The 24,403-nt window shown below is 37.6% G+C and overlaps 1 long non-coding RNA gene across 4 annotated transcripts; it reads left to right on the plus strand.

The window, feature by feature from the left end:
- Nucleotides 1-235: 235 nt before the first annotated feature.
- On the plus strand, nt 236-14,030 carry LOC132291379 (uncharacterized). Of its 4 annotated transcripts, none has more exons than XR_009476228.1 (3): nt 236-1,071; nt 1,316-1,379; nt 13,787-14,030. It is a non-coding gene; the product is annotated as an uncharacterized LOC132291379 (long non-coding RNA). The 4 variants fall into 4 exon arrangements; XR_009476330.1 differs by having other exon boundaries at nt 1,327-1,379; XR_009476279.1 differs by lacking the exon at nt 13,787-14,030 and adding an exon at nt 5,530-5,768.
- The last annotated feature ends 10,373 nt before the right edge of the window (nt 14,031-24,403 follow it).

The following is a 24,403-nucleotide window of genomic DNA, read 5'->3' on the forward strand; positions in this document are numbered from 1 at the left end:
GAGCCAAATTCCCATTATCCTTGGCCATCCCTTCTTGGCAACTTCAAATGCCAACATCAATTGTAGGACATGGATAATGAAAATCTCATTTGGGCATATGAAAGTGAAGTTGAACATTTTTAATCTGACCCCGAATTCAATGGACAAACATAAAAAGGTATGTGTTGTAAAAAAGTGCATTGATAATGAATTTGATAGAATTGAGTCTTTGCTTGAAAGTGGAAGTTCTAAGAGTTTGTTTACCAAAGAGAATTCAAAGAAAGCTGCGTTAAAACCAAGTGTTCTAAGGGCATGGAAGCCTAAGAGTTATTTTAACCAAGAACCATCAATGTCATTTGAATCTTTAACAAAAATCGCAGGTAATGGCCCTTCCATTCCCTCCGATTTTTCCCTTTCCCTCCAATTTTTGTCGTCCCTCCACTTTTTCCCTCCGCTTATTTATATATATAGAATATTTGGTGTCTAAACTGCATCATTTTTCTGGGTCCATTAACACTATATTCCACTTTCCCATTTCAATTTCAATTAGCCCTACTTCATCCGTCTCCCCTTACTGCTCTATCTCTATCTCTTAGCTGCAAGACTCCTGTACTCTGTCTCAATCTCTACTGCTGAATCTCCATTTCTCAGCTGAAGCCTTTGATTGATGTTTGCTAACCCGCTCTATCTCGATCTCTCACTGCTCGATCTCCATCTCAGCTGCAAGACTCCTCTACCCTGTCTCGATATCTCACTGCTCAATCTCCATTTCTTAGCTGAAGCCCTTGATTGATGTTTGCTAACCCATCTCTCTTTCGGCATTATCTTATCTGAGATTATAAAGTTGAAGCCCTAGGCTTCTCTTCAGGCTGTCTCTCCTCTGTCTCGATCTCTAACTAGCTACTCAATCTCCAAGAGCTGTTAATTTATGTCATTTCGAGATCTTACTCACTAGATTTTCCTCCCAAAACGTTCTCACTAAAGCCTCTCTTAGGTACCGCTTTGCTTCATTTTAATTTCTTCGTGGTTCGTTGTTTTATTTCTCACTGATCATTCATTTTACACAATTTAGTTTCTCTCTGCAATTTCTAAGTAAGTTCCAATCGATAAGCAAATTTCTTTTTTAATGTTTTTTTTTTCTTTTATGAAATGAATTTTTGGTTTGAATTTTTTTTCTTTTATTTCCAAACGAATTATTCGTACTTAGTATATATATATATCTATATAAGATCTTTTACTGTACATAAGATTTTTTATAATACGTTTCTTCAGACTTTGGTTAGGAATGTTTTAGTTTCTCTTTACAAGATAATTGATGTTTGGTTATCTTACGTAGAGTTTCTTCAGACTTCCAACGATATAATTTTTGTGGATGTGAAGTGCCAGGGTTGCTTCAACATGTAAGTTGTTCATTTTAGTTATTTATTTATTTTTATTATGATCCTTATATGAGGTTATTATTATTATTATTTTTTAAGTATATGAATTTAAATATGAGTGTTGTTAGATACATTGAATCACAAAAATCTTGAACTTAAATATTAGATAAATTAGTAGCATGGACTTCTTTTTTATCACCATAAAGCGTAAACCTCCATATCTTCCAAGTTAAAAAACGAAAGTTTGGAGTTCCTACTTGCTGGTCAACAGTCCAAGCCTTCCCAGTTAATCATTACACAATATCTTAGAGAAATTCATTTGCTATTATTTTTTTTTTATTTTACATTTTTTTTAGAATACTTTGACGTCACAAGATTAGGATCCATTGTTGGATAAGTGCACATTTATATTTATAATAGAAGTCTCACATTTTCAGGACTATGACATAAGATTAGGATCCATGGTTGGATAAGTGCCATTTATATATATAGGGTTTGATTTGATGGGTTTAAGTCATTTTTTTATTAAAGTATGATTAAATTATCAATGAAGCTGACTTAAGTGATGGCAATATGTTATTTGACAAACACAGGTATAAGAAGTTAAGACCAGTGCTAAAACAAAAAATTAGTTTACATAAAGTATGAATGAAAATTGGCACACATGTTATGTAACGACCCGGTCATTTGCCTTCCTTCCTTTCTTTTTTCTTAAAATTTTACGAATGATTTTTTTTTCGTTTAATTTTCTTTTCTGAGCTTTGTTTCGTGTCGCTTAGTGTCATCTCGAGTGCTTAGAATTGGTTTCTGAGACTCTTTCATGTGAATTGACAACTTCCTTTGAGGACCGATTCATTTTTGCATTTTTCGTTTTTTCGAACATAATGCGCTATTTCGTCTTTTCCCTATTTTATCATCTTCCCTATTTTGTCTTATTTCCGTTTGTCAGTTTTTGGCACAACCTCACTTCTCATGCTCGGAGTTGGTTTTTGACTTCACGTGCCTTCATCTTGAGTGGTTTTCTCGAAATACGTATCTTCACTTTTGCAAGAAAGTACTCTGGTTGCTTTCGGTGTCCATAGGGACATGGATGTACAATTCTTCAAAATCTTTTTCATTTCTTGGAGTGTTTTTCATAAATATCTTTTAGAGATATTTTATTTCAGGGGCATCTAAGAAATATCTTTTGGAAGATATTTTCATTCTGGGGCAATTTCACAGTTAACCCTTTTTGTAGGGGCCATTGTGCAATTAACGAAAGTTATTGCAAAATACCTCGTCTGGTGCCTGGATCCTCGTGTGGGATTCATTTTCACATTTTGTTGAGTCATGTACTCTTAGAATTCCGTTCTGGTCGTTTTTCTTCAATTTCAGAGTTTCTGGACCCTGTTGCCGCCGAACTTGTTCGGGACATATCTCTATGATCGGGACTCAGTTTTCGACGCCGTTTCTTCCGTTGTTCATATCTTTTCATTTTGAATCTTTTTTGTTCACAGAGTTTTGCTGTTTGAGCGCGTTTGCTCAAAATTCACTTTTTCGAACCCGGCGGGGCCCTTTTAGGACACTTTTTGAGACTTACTATAAATATGGGACTTAAGAACAAAAAAATCAGATTTCTTCTTCTTCTTCCTCTCCCATGGCCGGCCAAGCTCCCTCCCATGGCTGCCACATTCTCTCTCCTCCTTTGGACCACTTTTCCTTGGTGAAAAGTCTTCGGACTTAACGTTTAATGCTTGTCTTAACGCCATGCATCTTATGCCCTTATTAGAATCCATTTTTGACGATTTTTTGAGTTCGGGTTTGGAGTCAAGTTGAGATTTTCATGGGGCTTCTTACGGATTCTTGTTCCCGGGGTAGTCCCCGACAAAACCTCTCAATATTGTCGGATTCGGAGCACTTTCGTTTCGGTGGGGATTTTGGATTTTCATCTCAAATTGAGGTAGGGGATGTTCTTGGTTTAATGCTTGTTATATAGCATGATATTGATGCTTATACAACATGATAAATATAAAATCTAGAGATTTTATTATTTATTTTTCTTGTACGGGATTTATTTTTTCCGGTTGCTCATGACTTGGTTTAAACATGTAGCATGATATTATATTGCCCCTTGATATACTCATTGTTGTGTATTAAATTTGGAACATTTGAATAAGTATTAAAGATTTTATTTAATATTTATCTTAAGTGAAAGATTAATTCACATGGCCTTAATTAACTTGAAATCAATATGTGGTAGCATATTATATTAGGCCCTAGCATGCTCATCAACATAGATTAAATTGGGAGTAATCGGAGTTGTTTAAAAATCTAGAGAATTTTTAATTAATTGATTAATTAATTTGCCCCGAGTGTACTATTCACTACATTTGATTTTCGACTTGATATTCATGATGTACATGTCATCTAGTTTCATATACATTAAATCTAGAATATTTGATTAGGTTTTGAAATCTATTATTTATTATTTTTCTAGTATTAAAGTTTAATACTCATGGTCGTATCTTGCATGTAATTCACTTGTATCGTGTTTTTAAAACAAGTCTTGACATGTTGTATAACATACATTAAATTGAGGTCACTTGGACGACTTTTAAAATCCATTCAATCGTTCCATGAGCTAGATTAAGTTTCTAACCCTGTATTCATGATTTCCTTGACAAGTTCTTTCACGTGTATCAAATTAAGAATAATCGGATTAGTTTTGAAACTTATATTTAATTAATTCCTTTGTATGGAACTTAATTCACATGGTTGCATCTTGTATGAAATGAACTTGTAACTTGACATTGAACTTGGCCTTGACATGATCCTTGACATGCCTTGTTGTAGAACACTTGAACTTACCTTGAAATCTTGATAACTTGATCCCTTTAGTAGATTAAGTTCCCTTTTTATGCTCCCATCGATATAATCATGACCCCTTGTATCTAGGTTTCATTAACGTATTTAATGAACATGTACTTATCTTGAAATGGTTTAATTACACATGTGTTGCTTAGAAGGTAATTGGATCATGTATCGTATACTTGTGGTATATTTTCTTCAATGAACTCCAAGCACTATATATCATGGTTGTTGTCTATATAGTTGCACACTATGATTTCTTAACATTTCACATGCCATCATAGTTGAGTACTTAGGGCATGACTTGTATGTTCCAAAATCTTGGTTGTGCATGAAACGTGGTTAATGCATTTCTTGTATTTGATATAATCTTGACTTGCAAAACTTGCTGATTTTGGGACTTGAGATATTAATCAAGAATTGACATGGCTAGGACTTGGTTCTAGTACGGGGGAATGTCCTCCTACAACTATAGTGCTCACTAGGGGAAAGGTACCCATGGGTTAGTAGCCCTAAAGTGATCTCAAGAGTATGGTTTTAATCCGGGCGATATCCGAGTTTCCACATTGGTTGATTTCACACCTTGTCTTTGTCCTGCTATGTGAAATGCACCAACCTTGTTAATTGCATAGATACTATGCCTTGATCTTGATTTCTTGTATTACTTCTATCGTGTTAATTGGAATGTTCCAATCTGGTTAATTGCATAGATATTATGCCTTGTTCTTGACTTCACGTATAACTCTTTTCGTGTTTCATGGAATGTTCCATCCTTGTGAACTTGCATAGATATTATGCCTTGTCATTGATTTCTTGTATTACTCTTATCGTGTTACTTGAAATGCTCTAACATTGTTATTTTCATAGACATTATGCCTTGTACTTGGTTTCATGTATAATCCTTGTCATGTTCATTGGAATGCCCCAATCTTGTTTACTTGCATAGATATTATGCGTTGTCCTAGACTTCATGTGTTTTTCTTATCGCGTTAATTGGAATGCTCCAAACCTTGTTTAATTGTATTGATAATGCAATTCATGTAAATCTATGTTCAAGCATCTTTCTTGTCTTGTTCTTGGATTATCCCAACCTTGATTCATTTCATATATGTATAGATATATATCATGATTCTTGTTGCTTAGACTCTTAGGTAGGTTAGGATGCTCCTCGAGTCTTACTTTGACATAGACGTTAGGTGACATGACCTCCTTTGACATGTTTCACATTAAGGTTATAAAATTGTAAAATGCTAGGTCGATGCATCCTCATCTCCTACGAGTAGCTTTATGTTGCTCACCCCTACGTTACTGGGGCATATTTCAGGTACAAAGACTTGGTTCGTGACGCCTAGCATTCCTTGGATGTCGTGTAGCTTTCAAGTTTCCATTTCATGCAAATGTTAGCATGAAATGTCATTTTGTAGACTTATATGTCAAAATACGTATATTTGATTCCATGTATGTAATGTGTACTTAAGTACACTCCTTTCAATATATTTGACATATATGAGATGAGGTAGGAGGCCAATGGCATGTAATTTGTATCTTATGTAATTTTTGACTTCATGGATTATTATGAAAATATTAAAAAATTTTGAGTTTTTGTTTCACTATGTTTGCATTGGGTGAGGGAATTCCATTTTTAGCCTTCCGTAGGATGTCATTGTATGAAGTGTGGCCAAGGGCCAAACGGTAAATTGAAACCATTTGTTGATTTTAGTTTTCAAAATTTTCATTTTAAGTACATTTTCGCCTTTTTGGTCGTTGGGGGGTCGGATTTTGACTCGGCCATTTTCGGGGGCCGTGGACCATTCCCGCGCGCTCAAAATCATTTTTTGTTGAAAATTCTAGCTTAAGGTAATTTTTAGTATTTCATTTGGGAAAATAAATTCCATTCTCAACTGTGCCTCGTAGAAAATGTGATTTTAGGGGGAGTTTCTTTTTCGTGTTTTTCCAAAAAATTTCATCTTGGTCTCGGAAACTGCGTCGCAAACTCAAATTTCTGCTAAAACACTGTTCCTGCTGTCTAGGGTTGCTTCTGCCCATTTGGGCAGGCGCCCGAGGGTCTTGGGCTGGCCCCCGCCATGTACAGGGCTGCTCCGCACCATTTCCCATGGTTCTACCCATTTGGGCAGGCGTCCGCGGGTTTTGGGCGGGCGCCTGCGGTTACTATTCCTGCACTGGACACTTTTCTTCAACAGGCCATATCTCACTCATTTTAACTCCGAATTGGTCCGTTCTTAAGTCTAAAATGACCGTATCGAAATAAGCTTTCCAATAGTACCAATTATAGCTTCAGATTCCAATTGTATATTAAGTTATTCATGTTTTAGTAAGGTAGTGTCAGAATTTGGTTCAAACCGGGATAGGGTTTCCCTTCCTTCGACTTCAGGAATTGATATCTTTGCAGTCCGGACTCCGAATCAAGTGATTCTTGAGTCCATCTTGGTTAATTTTTCATTTTCTATCTAGTGGCACACACGGGGGTATCCATTTCAGTTTGAAATTACCATTTTACCCTTTGAGCCTTTAGTGCTCATCTTCTTCATCTTGCCATTTCTCTTTCATCCGGACTCCGAATCATGCGATTCTTGAATCCATCTTGATTAGTTTTTCATTGTCTTTCTAATGGTGTGTTCGGTAGCACCTAAATCCATATTTCTAGAAATGACCATTTTGCCCTTGAGGGCTTAATTGTTATTTTTCTAATCTTTTTTTCCCGCGTCAATTCTCATTGAGTTCCATGACCTCATGGCAGGTCATCCTAAGGTCTTAGAGGTGTTTTTTGCCTTGGGAGACCATTGTCTTGTTTCTCTTTAGCTTTCACATTTTGGATCCGTTTCGAGTCATCATAGGACACACTGGGTTGAAAAATCCAGGGTCGTCACAGGTGGTATCAGAGCGTCCGGGTTCGAATACCTTGGACGACGGGTTTTGGGTGCATATCATGCTCATGTTGTTTTTGGTTTAATATGTCATTTGTATCTTGATAACATGCCTTGTTTGATAACATGTCTTTTATGATAATATGTTCACATGCTTAAATGTTGTGAGGCGCCTATTATTATTGTTACGCATGCTTTAGGTGTATATGTGCTTTCTGATAACATGGTCTAGGTTAGTATCATATCTTGGTGTGATATCATGTTTGTGTGCTTGTGGTAGCTTGACTGTGTGCGACGTATGTCGGCATACCTTACGTTTTTCATTCACGTGCATTGTCGTACCATGTACTACATGCTTCTTGATAACATGTTTTGAGTTGACAACATGTCTGTTAGCTTATGTGGTAACTTGTTTAGAAGCATGCTTTGACTGTCTTAGTATATGATCTATGCTTGTTTACCTTAGCACATAGTACCTGTTTGTCATCTTAACATATGGTATATGCTTATCTACCTGAGTATATTGTATATGCTTGTTCATCTTGACATGATTATATGCAGCATATCATCATGCCTTACGTCCTCCTGTATACTCTGACATATTCTACGTGATTTTTACGACTTGTGTAAGTAGGTAGACTGTTGCTAGGTTGCATGCTAGCTGTTTCCTTTTATGTCTGGTTTTGGCATTGTCTCTTAGGATCTGTTATATCCCTTAGATGTATTCTTGTTTCACAAGTTTCTTCCTTAGATATGAGAAATTCATTCTGTAAGGACCTATGTCGGGAACCTTCTTGTCTGTTCTGTCGATTGATGCGAGTAAGGCTCATGTGAGCGTAGAGGACTGCGATTCACTTTTTTTTCCTTGTCTAGTGGATTAAGACGTGGGCCAGGGAGGCACCGTTTCATTTCCCTTTTCCTTCGTGCCTTCTAGATCTAAGGCATTAAGCGTAATGGTGCCAGTGTCATTGTTGTCAGAGTTTTGGGATTAGCTACCCCAACTCTCACAGATGCCTAGTTTCCCTAGTGCCTTTGGTAATGATCATTTTCGACATTGATGTCATTTGTATCAAAAAGTTCACTCCTGGAGCATGTTAAGAACTAGTGTTTTATACTGTTATGCTACCTTACTGACGAGTAAGTGTGGGTGGGTTCTGGTTGCTGTTCGTACTGCCTTGTCACTCTCTTATTTCACCGCGTTTGATGTTTCGTTTTCTTGGGATTCTCTTGGTGGTTGACGTTGAGTTAACGTGCCGACTCGTATGGGGTGTTTCTCAGTTCATGGTTTCGCGTTCCTTCAGTTGATCTTTAGACTTCAGGATTTGTCCTTCAGTGCATTGTGAGCTGTCCTTTGATTTGACCTTTTGTTCGGTCATTATTTGTTCTCTCTGGTAAGTTCCTAATTTCGGGGACGAAATTCCTTTAAAGAGGGTAGGTTGTAACGACTCGGTCATTTGCCTTCCTTTTCTTTTTCCTGAAATTTTACGAATGAATTTTTTTCGTTTAATTTTCTTTTCTGAGCTCTGTTTCATGTCGCTTAGTGTCATCTCAAGTGCTCATAATTGGTTTCTGAGACTCTTTCATGTGAATTGACAACTTCCTTTGAGGACCGAGTCATTTTCGCATTTTTTGTTTTTTCGGACACTATGCGCTATTTCGTCTTTTCCCTATTCTGTCATCTTCCCTATTTCGTCTTATCTCCGTTTGTCAAATTTTTGGCACAACCTCACTTCTCATGCTCGGAGTTGGTTTTTGACTTCACGTGTCTCCATCTTGAGTGGTTTTCTCGAAATACGTATCTTCACTTTTGCAAGAAAGTACTCTGGTTGCTCTCGGTGTCCATAGGGGCATGGATGTACAATTCTTCAGAATCTTTTTCATTTCTTGGGGTGTTTTTCATAAATATCTTTTGAAGATATTTTATTTCAGGGGCATCGAAGAAAATATCTTTTGGAATATATTTTCATTCTGGGGCAATTTCGCAGTTAACCCTTTTTGTATGAGCCATTGTGCAATTAACGAAAGTTATTGCAAAATACCTCGTCTGGTGCCTGCATCCTCGTGTGGGATTCATTTTCACATTTTGTTGAGTCGTGTACTCTTAGAATTCCGTTCCGGTCGTTTTACTCCAGCTTCAGAGTTTCTGGACCTGGTTGCCGCCGAACTTGTTCGGGGCATATCTCTCTGCTCGGGACTCAGTTTTCGACGCTGTTTCTTCCATTGTTCATATTTTCTCATTTTAAATCTTTTTTGTTCACGGAGTTTTGCCTTTCGAGCGCATTTGCTCAAAATCCACTTTTCCGGACCCGGTAGGGCACTTTTTGAGACATACTATAAATATGGGACTTAAGAACAAAAAAATTAGATTTCTTCTTCTTCTTCCTCTCCCATGGCCGGCCAAGCTCCCTCCCATGGCTGCCACATTCTCTTTCCTCCTTTGGACCAGTTTTCCTTGGTTAAAAGTCTTCGAACTTAACGTTTAATGCTTGTCTTGACACCATGCATCTTATGCCTTTCTTAGAATCCATTTTCGACGATTTTTCGAGTTCGGGTTTGGAGTCAAGTTGAGATTTTCATGGGGCTTCTTGCGGATTCTTGTTCCCGGGGTAGTCCTTAACAAAACCTCTCGGTATTGTCGGATTCGGAGCACTTTCGTTTCGGTGGGGATTTGGAATTTTCATCTCAAATTGAGGTAGGGGATGTTCTAGGTTTAATTCTTGTTATATAACATGATATTGATGCTTATACAACATGATTAGATGCTTAAATATAAAATCTAGAGATTTATTATTTATTTTTCTTGTACGGGATCTGTTTTTTTCCGGTTGCTCATGACTTGGTTTAAATATGTAGCATGATATTATATTGCCCCTTAATATGCTCATTGTCGTGTATTAAATTTGGAACATTTGAATAAGTATTAAAGATTTTATTTAATATTTATCTTAAGTGAAAGATTAATTCACATGGCCTTAATTAGCTTGAAATCAATATGTGTTAGCATATTATATTAGGCCCTAGCATGCTCATCAACATAGATTAAATTGGGAGTAATCGGAGTTGTTTAAAAATCTAGGGAATATTTAATAAATTGATTAATTAATTTGCCCCGAGTGTACTATTCACTCCATTTGATTTTCGACTTGATATTCATGATGTACATGTCATCTAGTTTCATATACATTAAATCTAGAATATTTGATTAGGTTTTGAAATCTATCATTTATTATTTTTCTAGTATTAAAGTTTAATACTCATGGTCGTATCTTGCATGTAATTCACTTGTATCGTGTTTTTAAAACAAGTCTTGACATGTTGTATAACATACATTAAATTGAGGTCACTTGGATGACTTTTAAAATCCATTCAATGGTTCCATGAGCTAGATTAAGTTTCTAACCTTGTATTCATGATTTCCTTGACAAGTTCTTTCACGTGTATCAAATCAAGAATAATTGGATAAGTTTTGAAACTTATATTTAATTAATTCCTTTGTATGGAACTTAATTCACATGGTTGCATCTTGTATGAAATGAACTTGTAACTTGACATTGAACTTAGCCTTGACATGATCCTTGACATGCCTTGTTGTAGAACACTTGAACTTACCTTGAAATCTTGATAAATTGATCCCTTTAGTAGATTAAGTTCCCTTTTTATGCTCCCATCGATATAATCATGACCCCTTGTATCTAGGTTTCATTAACGTATTTAATGAACACGTACTTATCTTGAAATGGTTTAATTACACATGTGTTGCTTAGAAGGTAATTGAATCATGTATCGTACACTTGTGGTATATTTTCTTCAATGAATTCCAAGCACTATATATCATGGTTGTTGTCTATATAGTTGCACACTATGATTTCTTAACATTTCACATGCCATCATAGTTGAGTACTTAGGGCATGACTTGTATGTTCTAAAATCTTGGTTGTGCATGAAACGTGGTTAATGCATTTCTTGTACTTGATACAATCTTGACTTGCACAACTTGTTGATTTTGGGACTCGGGATATTAATCAAGAATTGACATGGCTAGGACTTGGTTCTAGTACGAGGGAATGTCCTCCTACAACTATAGTGCGCACTAGGGGAAAGGTACCTATGGGTTAGTAGCCCTAAAGTGATCTCAATAGTACGGTTTTAATCCGGGCGATATCCGAGTTTTCACATTGGTTGATTTCACACCTTGTCTTTGTCCTGCTATGTGAAATGCACTAACCTTGTTAATTGAATAGATACTATGTGTAATACCCCGTATTTTATTAAAGAGCTTAGTTTATTTAAATTAATTTATGTGTAGATTTCTTTACCTATTATTGTGCATGCTACATTATTATATTAAATTCATTTAATGGTGCATAATTTATTAATAATTTTATTTGTTGGTTATGTTTATATTAAGCAATATTAGTTAATTAAAGTTTTATATTTGTGTAATAAAGTATTATTATGATTATAATGTATTCTTATGTAATAATAATAATAATATAATAATAATAATTTAATAATAATAATAATATAATAATGATAATAGTGATAAATTAATCATAATAGTAATAATAAGAATAGTATTATTAAAACAAGTTATGATGCCAACTTAGTCTTAAGATAGAATTTCCACTATCTTGGTTGAATGAGATGATTTCAAAGAGGACTTAGGGGCATGGCATTAAAGGAATGTGGTTAGGGAAGTTTAGGAATATTAATAATAATAATACTAATAATGATAGTAATAATCATAATAATAATCAAATGATCAAATGTCATGATGGGAACTTGACAAAATGGTAGCATTTTGGTTAAGTCAATGTACTTGACTTGGATTGCATGCTTTAAGTAAATATAGGTGGGAAGTTAGATGGTTAGTAAAAAGATATTTGTAATATTTAAATTATATAAGTTATTTATATATAGAAGTTAGCCCTTTGGTTGAGGATTAACGTAGGTTGAAGAAGGAAATAATAAAAGTGAGTTCTTGTATAAGACTGAAAGGAAGAGAGAGAAAGAAAGGAGCTTGGATCGGTGTAGGGAATTTACCCGACTACGCGCAACCGGCGAATTTATTTTAAATCCATAAGGCAAGTTATTATCTATTTTTCCCCTTTGAATCCATAAATTAATTGTTTAAATTATTTAAATTATTATGGAGCCTTGAGAGCATGTTAGGAGTTAATAAATTATTATTTTTAGTTTATTTAATTAATAAAATTTTAATTATTTAGGATGGTAGATATTTAATTATTATCCTTTACAATTAAATCTAGCTAAAAATAATTATTTAAGGCTTCAGGGATTTTTCTAGAATTTTCTAGAATTTTTCGGTAATTTTATGCATTTTCCGGCGAGGCTCCGGCGAGATTTCCGGTCGCCGGCAGTGGGGAAGAAGACCAGAGCAATCCGGTGTGTTGCGGCGCAAGGTAACCTGTGTGCGCATGGATCCATGACCAGTGGATGGGAAATTGATTAAAAGATGGATTCGGTGTAGCGCGGGACACCATATGATGGTGCGCGCTAATCATCAGTCGCAGGATGAAAGGAGCATAGGTGGATGGATTCGGTGTGGCGCGCATGTAGGAAAGATGATGCAGCCAACCAACCGGAGGACGCTGCGTCAGCAAGAAGCCATCAACGCGCGCGTGGGAGCGCGTGCGCGCGCGTGGAAATCTCCAGACGCGCGTGCAAGCGCGTGGGAGAGTGGGGAAGGTTGGGCTGCACGTGGGGAAGCTTAGGGCGGCGCGTGGGGGCGCGTGAGGGACCCTGTCAGCTGCTGGAAATTACCAGAATACCCCTAGGGCCTGTTTTGTAAATTCCAGAACCTTAAACTTGGATTTTTAGGTACCGTGTTGGTATTTTCTGGTTTAACGGGCCACGAAATTATTATTTTAATACCCGTTAAGTATTATTATGGCCAATTAATATTTCTAAACCTTAATTGGCCCGTTTACCGTACGGATATGAATGTGATTCATTTAACAACATTACTATAGATGGTGTTATTATTTTATTAAATGGTATTCATTATTACTGTTCAAATATAATAATGTCACGGTTATCGTCATATAAATTATCCATTATATATTATGGGATATTTATACTATTAATCATATATCAACCATGATTATTATGCTGTGTGCATTTCAGAGAATAAATGGACTGTTTAAATTATGTCGCATTTATATTATATGGATGTGTTACCATGTAGAACCATGTGAGCTGGCTAATAAGTTTAGACTCATTTATACTTTATGCATTCGTTGCGATAGACAGATGTGTGGCTGTCGGGGTATGTGGTTTAATATTATTGGCATGTGTTGCCTAATTGACATACTCGGTATATTTATTAATATTGTTGGCATGTGTTGCCTAATTGATATGCTCAGTATATTCATTTGTACATGGAGATGCGTTACTACTATGTAGTCTTTACAGTCGGTGTTGTTAGTACCGTGCACCGTGTATAATAGCTGATTTCCCGGGTAGGGAAAGGAGACACTTAACCACCTAGTGTGAGTCTAAGTGATCCCCGTGTATTCTGGTTGAGGTCATATTATACATTGGGTAGTTCCATTTGGATGTATACAGATATAGTACTCATCCGATTCATAATGATTAATTTATTTGATTCTCTGATTTGGGTCATAGTAGAGAGGACTTGCTCGTGGGGTTGACCCACCATTGTTGTTATTTCAGGATACGGTCAGTACCCGTTCCAAGGTTGAAGTTAGCAATGTGGGACCACCATCCGAACTCATCTACTCTTACGATCCAGTTCAGGGTAGAAGTTTTATGTATTACTTCAGTTTCAGTTTTTATTTACTTTTGACGTTGAACTCTCATGTTTATATTTAGGGATCCTTGACATAGGATTTCCAAGTTGTACTGGAGTACTGTATTAAATAAAGGATGGATGGATGTTGTATTATTTAGTGTTCCTTTCCTGTCTAAATTCTTTCATTATCATCATTTTGTATTCCATGCTTGTATATTGCCAATTGTTTTTTTGATATCCCTCATTTTTCGTGTATAAGCCTGATCAACTTATGCGTGGAAAATGTTGAGGGTGTCACAGTTGGTATCAGAGCATTCCAGGTTCGAGTGTCTTCGGGATCTGTGATTACTATACTTTCGCGTTGTGTATTCTGATAATTAGAGCCTAAGTATTAGGGTTCTTTGTATTCTTTTAGTCGGTCCATTATAATGTACTGGCGTTAGATTTTTCTGAATTCAAAAGAAGGATGTCTCGGCGTGGGATAAGGAATGCGAACCAGCATCGTAGTATGTCCCCAAATCAAAATGAGAATCAGGAATTTTCCCCTCAAGTTGCTGATATTATTGCACGAGCTGTAGCAGCAGGAGTAACATCTGCTCTACGAAACCAGCAACCTCCTCCGATAGTACCTGTTCCTGAACTAGTGGCACAGCCAATGTCATGGGACAAAACTCGTCACTCGTTTATCAGAGGGAATCCACCATCATTTGCGGGGTCCACAGATGTCTTGTTAGCATATCAGTGGAAACAGGAGAGCGAGCGTCATCTTTGGATGGTAATCTGTACCGAAGTGCAGAAATAGATGCTAGCTACGTTTATGCTGATAGGCAATGCATTGCAGTGGTGGGAGTCTATTACTACTGTCGATGAGAGGACCAGATTGACTTATGCTGAATTTCAGACTCGCTTTGATGACAAGTATTTTCCTGTGTCAGTAAGATCAGCGATGAAGACTGAATTTCTGGATCTGCAACAGGAGGATATGACTGTGGCTGAGTATGAACAGAAGTTCATTAATTTGTCATTATTTGCACCAGAGGAGGTCAATACGGAAGAAAAGAAGAGAGACCGCTTTATTAAGGGGTTGATATGGCCGATTAAAGTGGTGATCATAGGGAGTCCTGCATATACTACTTATATCCAAGTGGTTAATGCCGCTTTACAGCACTGCCAGATGAGGAGTGATTACCGGAAGTCCAAGGGAGATAAGCGGACTAACTGAGACTACCAGACAGTGGAGAAAGGAAGCAGCAGTGGTACCAAGTTCAATGATCGGGGTAGATTTCAAGGACATCAACCTTGGAAGAAAAATAAAGGAAACCCAGATGTGCAAAGGGATGGAGTTCCTAATCAGGGTAGACAAGGTGGGGTAACTCAGACCGGACAGGAACAGTGGTCGGGAAATCAACAGAGAAGGCAGGCAGGTCCTTTTACGGGACGTTGTTATCACTGTAGAGAGATTGGGCATCCGGCCAAGATGTGTCCCAAAGCTAAGCAGGGACAGTATGGGCAGCCGAGACCTAATCAGCCATTACCTCTACCGGCCCCACCGATGCCACGTGGGCAAGTTTAAAATTTTCCGGCACTTCCAGCACCACCATTTCCTCCGGGACAACCTCCACAGCAGTTGCATCATGGCAGAGTTTATAACTTCATGCCACATAATGCGCAGGCTCCTCAGGCTATTGAGGGTATGTTTTCTATACATAGTAGAACTGCTCGTATACTGTTTGACACTGGTGCATCACATTCTTTTGTGTCTAGATCTTTTATTATCTTATCTGGTATGACGACTCAGTTATGTGACCAACCTCTTAATATTTATACACCATTGGGAGTTGGCGCAATTTTACGAGAGTGTAGCGGTGATATCCTTATAGATATGGGCCGGCTTCGATTTCTTGCAAATTTGTTAGTGTTAGATATGCATTCGTATGATGTTATACTTGGGATGGACTGGTTATCTCAGTACCATGCTCAGGTTAACTGTTACGAAAAGTCTATTGTATTTGCTATACCAGGACAAGAGATGTATCTTCTTGTTGTACCACAACCTGATAGAGGGCCTAGCACTTATTTATTCGTTCTTAAGGAGGACTCACAGGAAGCGACTGCGGTATCTCTTGACAGTATTCCGGTAGTACAGGAATTCCAGGATGTATTCCAGGAAATTCCAGGCTTGCCACCGAGTCGAGAGATAGACTTCGTCATTGATTTAGCTCCAGGCACTACGCCTATTGCTAAGGCGCCGTACAGAATGGCACCAGTGGAGATGCGAGAGTTGAAAGATCAAATTCAGCAGTTGCTCAGCCAGGGATTTATTCGCAGGAGTACTTCACCATGGGGAGCACCAGTACTGTTTGTCAAGAAGAAGGATGGATCTCTTCGTCTTTGTATTGATTACAGAGAACTGAACAAGGTCACTATTCGCAACAAGTACCCGTTGCCCAGAATTGATGACCTGTTTGATCAGTTGAAGGGAGCTACTTACTTCTCAAAGATTGATTTGAGGGCTGGTTATCATCAGCTACGAGTCAGAGAACAAGATGTTCCAAAAACAGCATTTCTCACAAGGTACGGATCTTATGAGTTTCGTGTTATGCCTTTCGGTTTAACGAACGCTCCAGCTGTCTTTATGGACTTGATGAATAGAGTATTCAGAGAGTACTTAGATCAGTTTGTCATTGTTTTCATTGATGATATTCTGGTTTACTCTAAGTCGGAGAAGGACCATGCCAGACATTTACGCACAGTGTTGCAGACACTTCGAGAACATTAGTTATTTGCGAAGTTTGAGAAGTGTGAATTTTGGCAGAAAGAGGTCAAATTTCTGGGTCATGTAGTGTCAAAAGAAGGGTTAGCAGTAGATCCAGCCAAGGTTGCGGCCGTTATGGAGTGGGGACAGCCTACCTCACCGACAGAGATTCGCAGTTTTCTGGGATTGGCGGGGTATTATCGCAGGTTCATCCAGGGATTTTCCAAAATTGCGGGTCCACTTACTCATCTGACTAAGAAGAATGTACCATTTGTATGGGATGATTCTTGTCAGACTGCTTTTGCTGAATTGAAGAGTAAGTTAACTTCTGCACCTGTCTTAGCCACACCTCAGAGTGGAATCGAGTATTTAGTATTTACCGACGCTTCTCTAAAGGGTTTGGGTTGTGTGTTGATGCAAGAAGAGCGACCAGTTTCTTATGGGTCTAGGAAGCTTAAGCCTCATGAGCTTAATTACCCGACTCACGATCTAGAGCTCGCAGCAGTGGTTTTTGCCTTGCGTATTTGGAGGCATTATCTTTTGGGGGAGACTTTTCGATTGTTTAGCGATCATAAGAGTCTACAGTATTTGTTCACACAGAGGGAACTGAATATGAGACAGCGCAGATGGTTGGAGTTCGTGAAAGACTATCACTTCTCTATTCAGTATCATCCAGGAAAAGCAAATGTTGTAGCAGACGCACTCAGCCGCCGACCCTATGTCAACCTTTCAGCTTTGTTTGCAACAGAGTGGGATGCTTTGAAGACTGTTGATGAGTTAGTAGACGCTTTTATGGCATGTGTGGTAGTAACTCCTTCTATCATTCATCAGGTCATTCAAGCGCAACTCTCAGACCAACAGTGTATTGATCGGGTTTCGGAGTTAGCCTCCGGAGATGTTCCTTTTTATTCTATAGGGACTGATGGAGGATTGAGGTACAAGGGACGTTTAATTGTGCCTTCAGCTGACAATTTGAGAAATGTTGTGATGAGAGAGACACACACTTCTCAGTTCTCTGTACATCCAGGGGGAGACAAGATGTATCAGGACATGAAACGCCAGTTTTGGTGGGCCGGCATGAAGAGAGACATAGCTATCTTTGTCTCTAAATGTAGCACATGTCAGATGATTAAGATTGATCATCAGAGACTGCCAGGATCGTTACAGCCACTTGCCATACCAGAGTGGAAATGGGAGAGTATTTCCATGGACTTCATAGAGGGATTACCTACTTCACAGCATAATCACAACTCTATTTAGGTCATTGTTGATAGATTGACCAAGTCCACTCATTTTCTGCCTGTTCGTTCAAACTTTACGTCAGAACAGTATGCTAAGCTGTATATTGCAGAAATGGTGAAACTTCATGGCGTACCATTGTCCATCGTATCAGATAGAGATCCGAAGTTTGTATCAGGATTTTGGAGGAGCTTTCAGCAGGATTTGGGTACAGAACTTTATCTTAGCACTGCCTATCATCCTCAGACAGATGGACAGACTGAGCGAGTTAATCAGATTTTAGAAGACATGTTGCGGGCATGTGTTCTTGATTTTAAGGGCAATTGGGAGGAATATTTGCCGCTGTCAGAGTTCGCTTATAACAATAGTTATCAGAAAACTATTGGCATGGCACCATTTGAGGCTTTGTACGGTAGACCGTGTAGGTCTCCTGTCTGTTGGCTTGGAGTTGGTGAGAACAGCTTTCTGGGTCCTGAATTTATTAAGGACACGTCAGAAAAGATCGCTATCATTAGGGATCGGATGCGTACAGCTCAAAGCAGACAGAAAAGTTATGCTGACCGTCGAACTCGTGTTTTGGAGTTTAAGGTTGGTGATCAGGTTCTGCTTAAGGTTTCTCCCATGAAGGGAGTAATGCGGTTTGGGTCAAAAGGTAAGTTATCGCCTCGTTTTATGGGTCCTTTTATGATTACAGATCGGATTGGGGCAGTAGCTTATCGTCTGGCTCTACCAGATAATCTTCATAGGGTACATAATGTTTTTCATGTATCTATGCTGCGAAAATTTCTACGGGAAGAAGATCGATATCAACACATTGATGTGGGTGAAATTGAGTTGCAACCCGATGCAACCTATTTGGAACAACCTTACTGTATTCTCGATCGTAGGAATCAGATACTGCGCACAAAGACTATTCCATTAGTACGTGTACAGTGGAGTCATCATAGTGAGACAGAGTCGACTTGGGAACGGGAAGATATTATCCGTGCCAAGTATCCAGAGCTCTTTACTACAGGTATGTAGTGAATTTCGGGGACGAAATTCCTTTATTAGGGGGGGAGAATGTAATACCCCGTATTTTATTAAAGAGCTTAGTTTATTTAAATTCATTTATGCGTAGATTTCTTTACCTATTATTGTGCATGCTACATTATTATATTAAATTCATTTAATGGTGCATGTAAATTTATTAATAATTTTATTTGTTGGTTATGTTTATATTAAGCAATATTAGTTAATTAAAGTTTTATATTTGTGTAATAAAATATTATTATGATTATAATGTATTTTTATGTAATAATAATAATAATTTAATAATAATAATAATAATATAATAATAATAATAATTTATTATTAATAATATAATAATGATAATAGTGATAAATTAATCATAATAGTAATAATAAGAATAATATTATTAAAACAAGTTATGATGCCAACTTAGTCTTAAGATAGAATTTCCACTATCTTGGTTGAATGAGATGATTTCAAAGAGGACTTAGGGGCATGGCATTAAAGGAATGTGGTTAGGGAAGTTTAGGAATATTAATAATAATAATACTAATAATGATAGTAATAATCATAATAATAATCAAATGATCAAATGTCATGATGGGAACTTGACAAAATGGTAGCATTTTGGTTAAGTCAATGTACTTGACTTGGATTGCATGCTTTAAGTAAATATAGGTGGGAAGTTAGATGGTTAGTAAAAAGATATTTGTAATATTTAAATTATATAAGTTATTTATATATAGAAGTTAGCCCTTTGGTTGAGGATTAACGTAGGTTGAAGAAGGAAATAATAAAAGTGAGTTCTTGTATAAGACTGAAAGGAAAAGAGAGAAAGAAAGGAGCTTGGACCGGTGTATGGAATTTACCCGACTACGCGCAACCGGCGGATTTATTTTAAATCCATAAGGCAAGTTATTATCTATTTTTCCCCTTTGAATCCATAAATTAATTGTTTAAATTATTTAAATTATTATGGAGCCTTGAGAGCATGTTAGGAGTTAATAAATTATTATTTTTAGTTTATTTAATTAATAAAATTTTAATTATTTAGGATGGTAGATATTTAATTATTATCCTTTACAATTAAATCTAGCTAAAAATAATTATTTAAGGCTTCAGGGATTTTTCTAGAATTTTTTAGAATTTTCCGGTAATTTTATGCATTTTCCGGCGAGGCTCCGGCGAGATTTCCGGTCGCCGGCAGCGGGGAAGAAGACCAGAGCAATCCAGTGTGTTGCGGTGCAAGGTAACCTGTGTGCGTATGGATCCATGACCGGTGGATGGGAAATTGATTAAAAGATGGATTTGGTGTAGCGCGGGACACCATATGATGGTGCGCGCTAATCATCAGCCGCAGGATGAAAGGAGCATAGGTGGATTGATCCGGTGTGGCGCGCATGTAGGAAAGATGATGCAGCCAACCAACCGGAGGATGCCGCGTCAGCAAGAAGCCTTCAACGCGCGCGTGGGAGCCCGTGCGCGCCGTGGAACTCTCTAGACGCGCGTGCAAGCGCGTGGGAGAGTGGGGAAGGTTGGGCTGCGCGTGGGGAAGCTTAGGGCGGCGCGTGGGGGCGCGTAAGGGGCCCTGTCAGCTGCTGAAAATTACCAGAATACCCCTAGGGCCTGTTTTGTAAATTCCAGAACCTTAAACTTGGATTTTTAGGTACCGTGTTGGTATTTACGGGTTTAACGGGCCACGAAATTATTATTTTAATACCCGTTAAGTATTATTATGGCCGATTAATATTTCTAAACCTTAATTGGCCCGTTTACCGTACGGATATGAATGTGATTCATTTAACAACATTACTATAGATGGTGTTATTATTTTATTAAATGGTATTCATTATTACTGTTCAAATATAATAATGTCACGGTTATCGTCATATAAATTATCCATTATATATTATGGGATATTTACACTGTTAATCATATATCAACCATGATTATTATGCTGTGTGCATTTCAGAGAATAAATGGATTGTTTAAATTATGTCGCATTTATATTATATGGATGCGTTGCCATATAGAACCATGTGAGCTGGCTAATAAGTTTAGACTCATTTATACCTTATGCATTCGTTGCGATAGACAGATATGTGGCTGTCGGGGTATTTGGTTTAATATTATTGGAATGTGTTGCCTAATTGACATACACGGTATATTTATTAATATTGTTGGCATGTGTTGCCTAATTGATATGCTCAGTATATTCATTTGTACATGGAGATGCGTTACTACTATGTAGTCTTTACAGTCGGTGTTGTTAGTACCGTGCACCGTGTATAATAGCTGATTTCCCGGGTAGGGAAAGGAGACACTTAACCACCTAGTGTGAGTCTAAGTGAACCCGTCTATTCTGGTTGAGGTCATATTATACATTGGGTAGTTCCATTTGGATGTATACAGATATAGTACTCATCCGATTCATAATGATTAATTTATTTGATTCTCTGATTTGGGTCATAGTAGAGAGGACTTGCTCGTGGGGTTGACCCACCATTGTTGTTATTTCAGGATACGGTCAGTACCCGTTCCAAGGTTGAAGTTAGCAGTGTGGGACCACCATCCGAACTCATCTACTCTTACGATCCAGTTCAGGGTAGAAGTTTTATGTATTACTTCAGTTTCAGTTTTTATTTACTTTTGACGTTGAACTCTCATGTTTATATTTAGGGATCGTTGACATAGGATTTCCAAGTTGTACTGGAGTACTGTATTAAATAAAGGATGGATGGATGTTGTATTATTTAGTGTTCCTTTCCTGTCTAAATTCTTTCATTATCATTATTTTGTATTCCATGCTTGTATATTGCCAATTGTTTTTTTGATATCCCTCGTTTTTCGTGTATAAACCTGATCAACTTATGCGTGGAAAATGTTGGGGGTGTCACACTATGCCTTGATCTTGATTTCTTGTATTACTTCTATCGTGTTAATTGGAATGTTCCAATCCGGTTAATTGCATAGATATTATGCCTTGTTCTTGACTTCACGTATGACTCTTTTTGTGTTTCATGGAATGTTCCATCCTTGTGAACTTGTATAGATATGATGCCTTGTCATTGATTTCTTGTATTACTCTTATCGTGTTACTTGAAATGCTCCAACATTGTTAATTTTATAGACATTATGCCTTGTACTTGGTTTCATGTATAATCCTTGTCACGTTCATTGGAATGCCCCAATCTTGTTTACTTGCATAGATATTATGCATTGTCCTAGACTTCATGTGTTTTTCTTATCGTGTTAATTGGAATGCTCCAAACCTTGTTTAATTGTATTGATAATACAATTCATGTAAATCTATGTTCAAACATCTTTCTTGTCTTGTTCTTGGATTATCCCAACCTTGATTCATTTCATATATGTATATATATATCATGATTCTTGTTGCTTAGACTCTTAGGTAGCTTAGGATGCTCCCCGAGTCTCACTTTGACATAGACGTTAGGTGGCATGAGCCCCTTTGACATATTTTACCTTAAGGTGATAAAATTGTAAAATGCTAGGTCGATGCATGCTCATCTTCTACGAGTAGCTTTATTTTGCTCACCCCTACGTTACTGGGGCATATTTCAGGTACGAATACTTGGTTCGTGACGCCTAGCATTCCTTAGATGTCGTGTAGCTTTCATGTTTCCATTTCATGCAAATTTTAGCACGAAATGTCATTTTGTAGACTTATATGTCAAAATACGTATATTTGATTCCATGCATGAAATGTGTACTTCAGTACACTCCTTTCAATGTACTTGACATGTTTGAGATGAGGCCGGAGGCCAATGGCATGTAATTTGTATCTTATGTAATTTCTGACTTTATGGATTATTATGAAAATATTGAAAAATATTGAGTTTTTGTTTCACCATGTTTGCATTGGGTAAGGGAATTCCATTTTTAGCCTTTTGTAGGACGTCATTAGTTATGTATGAAGTGTGGCCATGAGCCAAACGGTAAATTGAAACCAGTTGTTGATTTTAGTTTTCAAAATTTTCATTTTAAGTACATTTTCGCCTTTTTGGCCGTTGGGGGGTCGGATTTTGACTCCGCCATTTTCGGGGGCCGCAGACCATTCCCACGCGCTCAAAATCACTATTTACATTTGCGTGCATGACCGTTTTCATGAAAAACCCTTTCATTTACGTTTTGAGCCTCCTATGGATTCATTTCACCTTTTTTGTTGAAAATTCTAGCTTAAGGTAATTTTTCGTATTTCCTTTGGAAAAATAAATTCCGTTCTCAACTGTGCCTCATAGAAAATGTGATTTTAGGGGGAGTTTCTTTTTTGTGTTTTTGCAAAAAATGTCATCTTGGTCTCGGAAACTGCGTCGCAAACTCAAATTTCTGCTAAAACACTGTTCCTGCTGTCTAGGGTTACTTCTGCCCATGTGGGTGGGCGCCCGAGGGTCTTGGGTGGGCCCCCGCCATGCATAGGGCCACTCTGCACCATTTCCCACTGTTCTGCCCATTTGGACGGGCACCCGCGGGTTTTGGGCGGGCGCCCGCGGTTACTGTTCTTGCACTAGACACTTTTCTTCAACAGGCTATATCTCATTCGTTTTAACTCCGAATTGGTCCGTTCTTGAGTCTAAAATGACCGTGTCGAAATAAGATTTCCAATGGTACCAATTAGAGCTTTAGATTCCAATTGTAGCTGAAGTTATTCATGTTTTAGTAAGGTATTGTCAGAATTTAGTTTGAACCGAGATAGGGTTTCCCTTCCTTTAACTTCAGGAATTGATATCTTTGCCGTCCGGACTCCGAATCAAGTGATTCTTGAGTCCATCTTGGTTAATTTTTTGTTTTCTATCCAGTGGCATACATGGGGGTATCCATTTTAGTTTGAAATTACCATTTTACCCTTTGAGCCTTTAGTGCTCATCTTCTTCATCTTGTCATTTCTCTTTCATCCGGACTCCGAATCATGCGATTCTTGAATCCATCTTAATTAGTTTTTCATTGTATTTCTAGTGGTGTGCTTGGTAGCACCTGAATCCATATTTTTACAAATGACCATTTTGCCCCTGAGGGCTTAATTGTTATTTTTCTGATCTTCTGCTCCCACGTCAGTTCTTATTGAGTTCCATGACCTCGTGGCAGGTCATCTTAAGGTCTTAGAGGTGTTTTATTTCTTGGGTGACCATTGTCTTGTTTCTCTTTAGCTTTCTCATTTTGGATCCGTTTCGGGTCATCATAGGACACACTAGGTTAAAAAATCCACGGTCGTCACATGTTATGCAATTATACCGCCGATACAGTATGCTGTCTTTGTATGCTACAAGACACTGGGCTTCCTATGTTCTTACTATTGTTAACAGTGTGACCACTATAATTCAGCCTTTGTCCCGGTTTCCTTTGCATTAGCAATCAAGAAGGGGATAACTTGTATTTGATTGGCTAATATTCTTTGAAGGTATTGATGATTGCTTTTCTTGCTTTTTAATTTTTTATCTGTTCATTTAAAATTATTCCTTAGCAGTTTCATTAGTTCACCAATATATTCTACTTGTTGCATGATAGGTAAATC

Source organism: Cornus florida, unplaced genomic scaffold (assembly GCF_030987335.1).
Source record: "Cornus florida cultivar Cherokee Brave unplaced genomic scaffold, ASM3098733v1 CherokeeBrave_3.0.0_Hap2_Chr01, whole genome shotgun sequence".
Classification (NCBI taxonomy): domain Eukaryota; kingdom Viridiplantae; phylum Streptophyta; class Magnoliopsida; order Cornales; family Cornaceae; genus Cornus; species Cornus florida.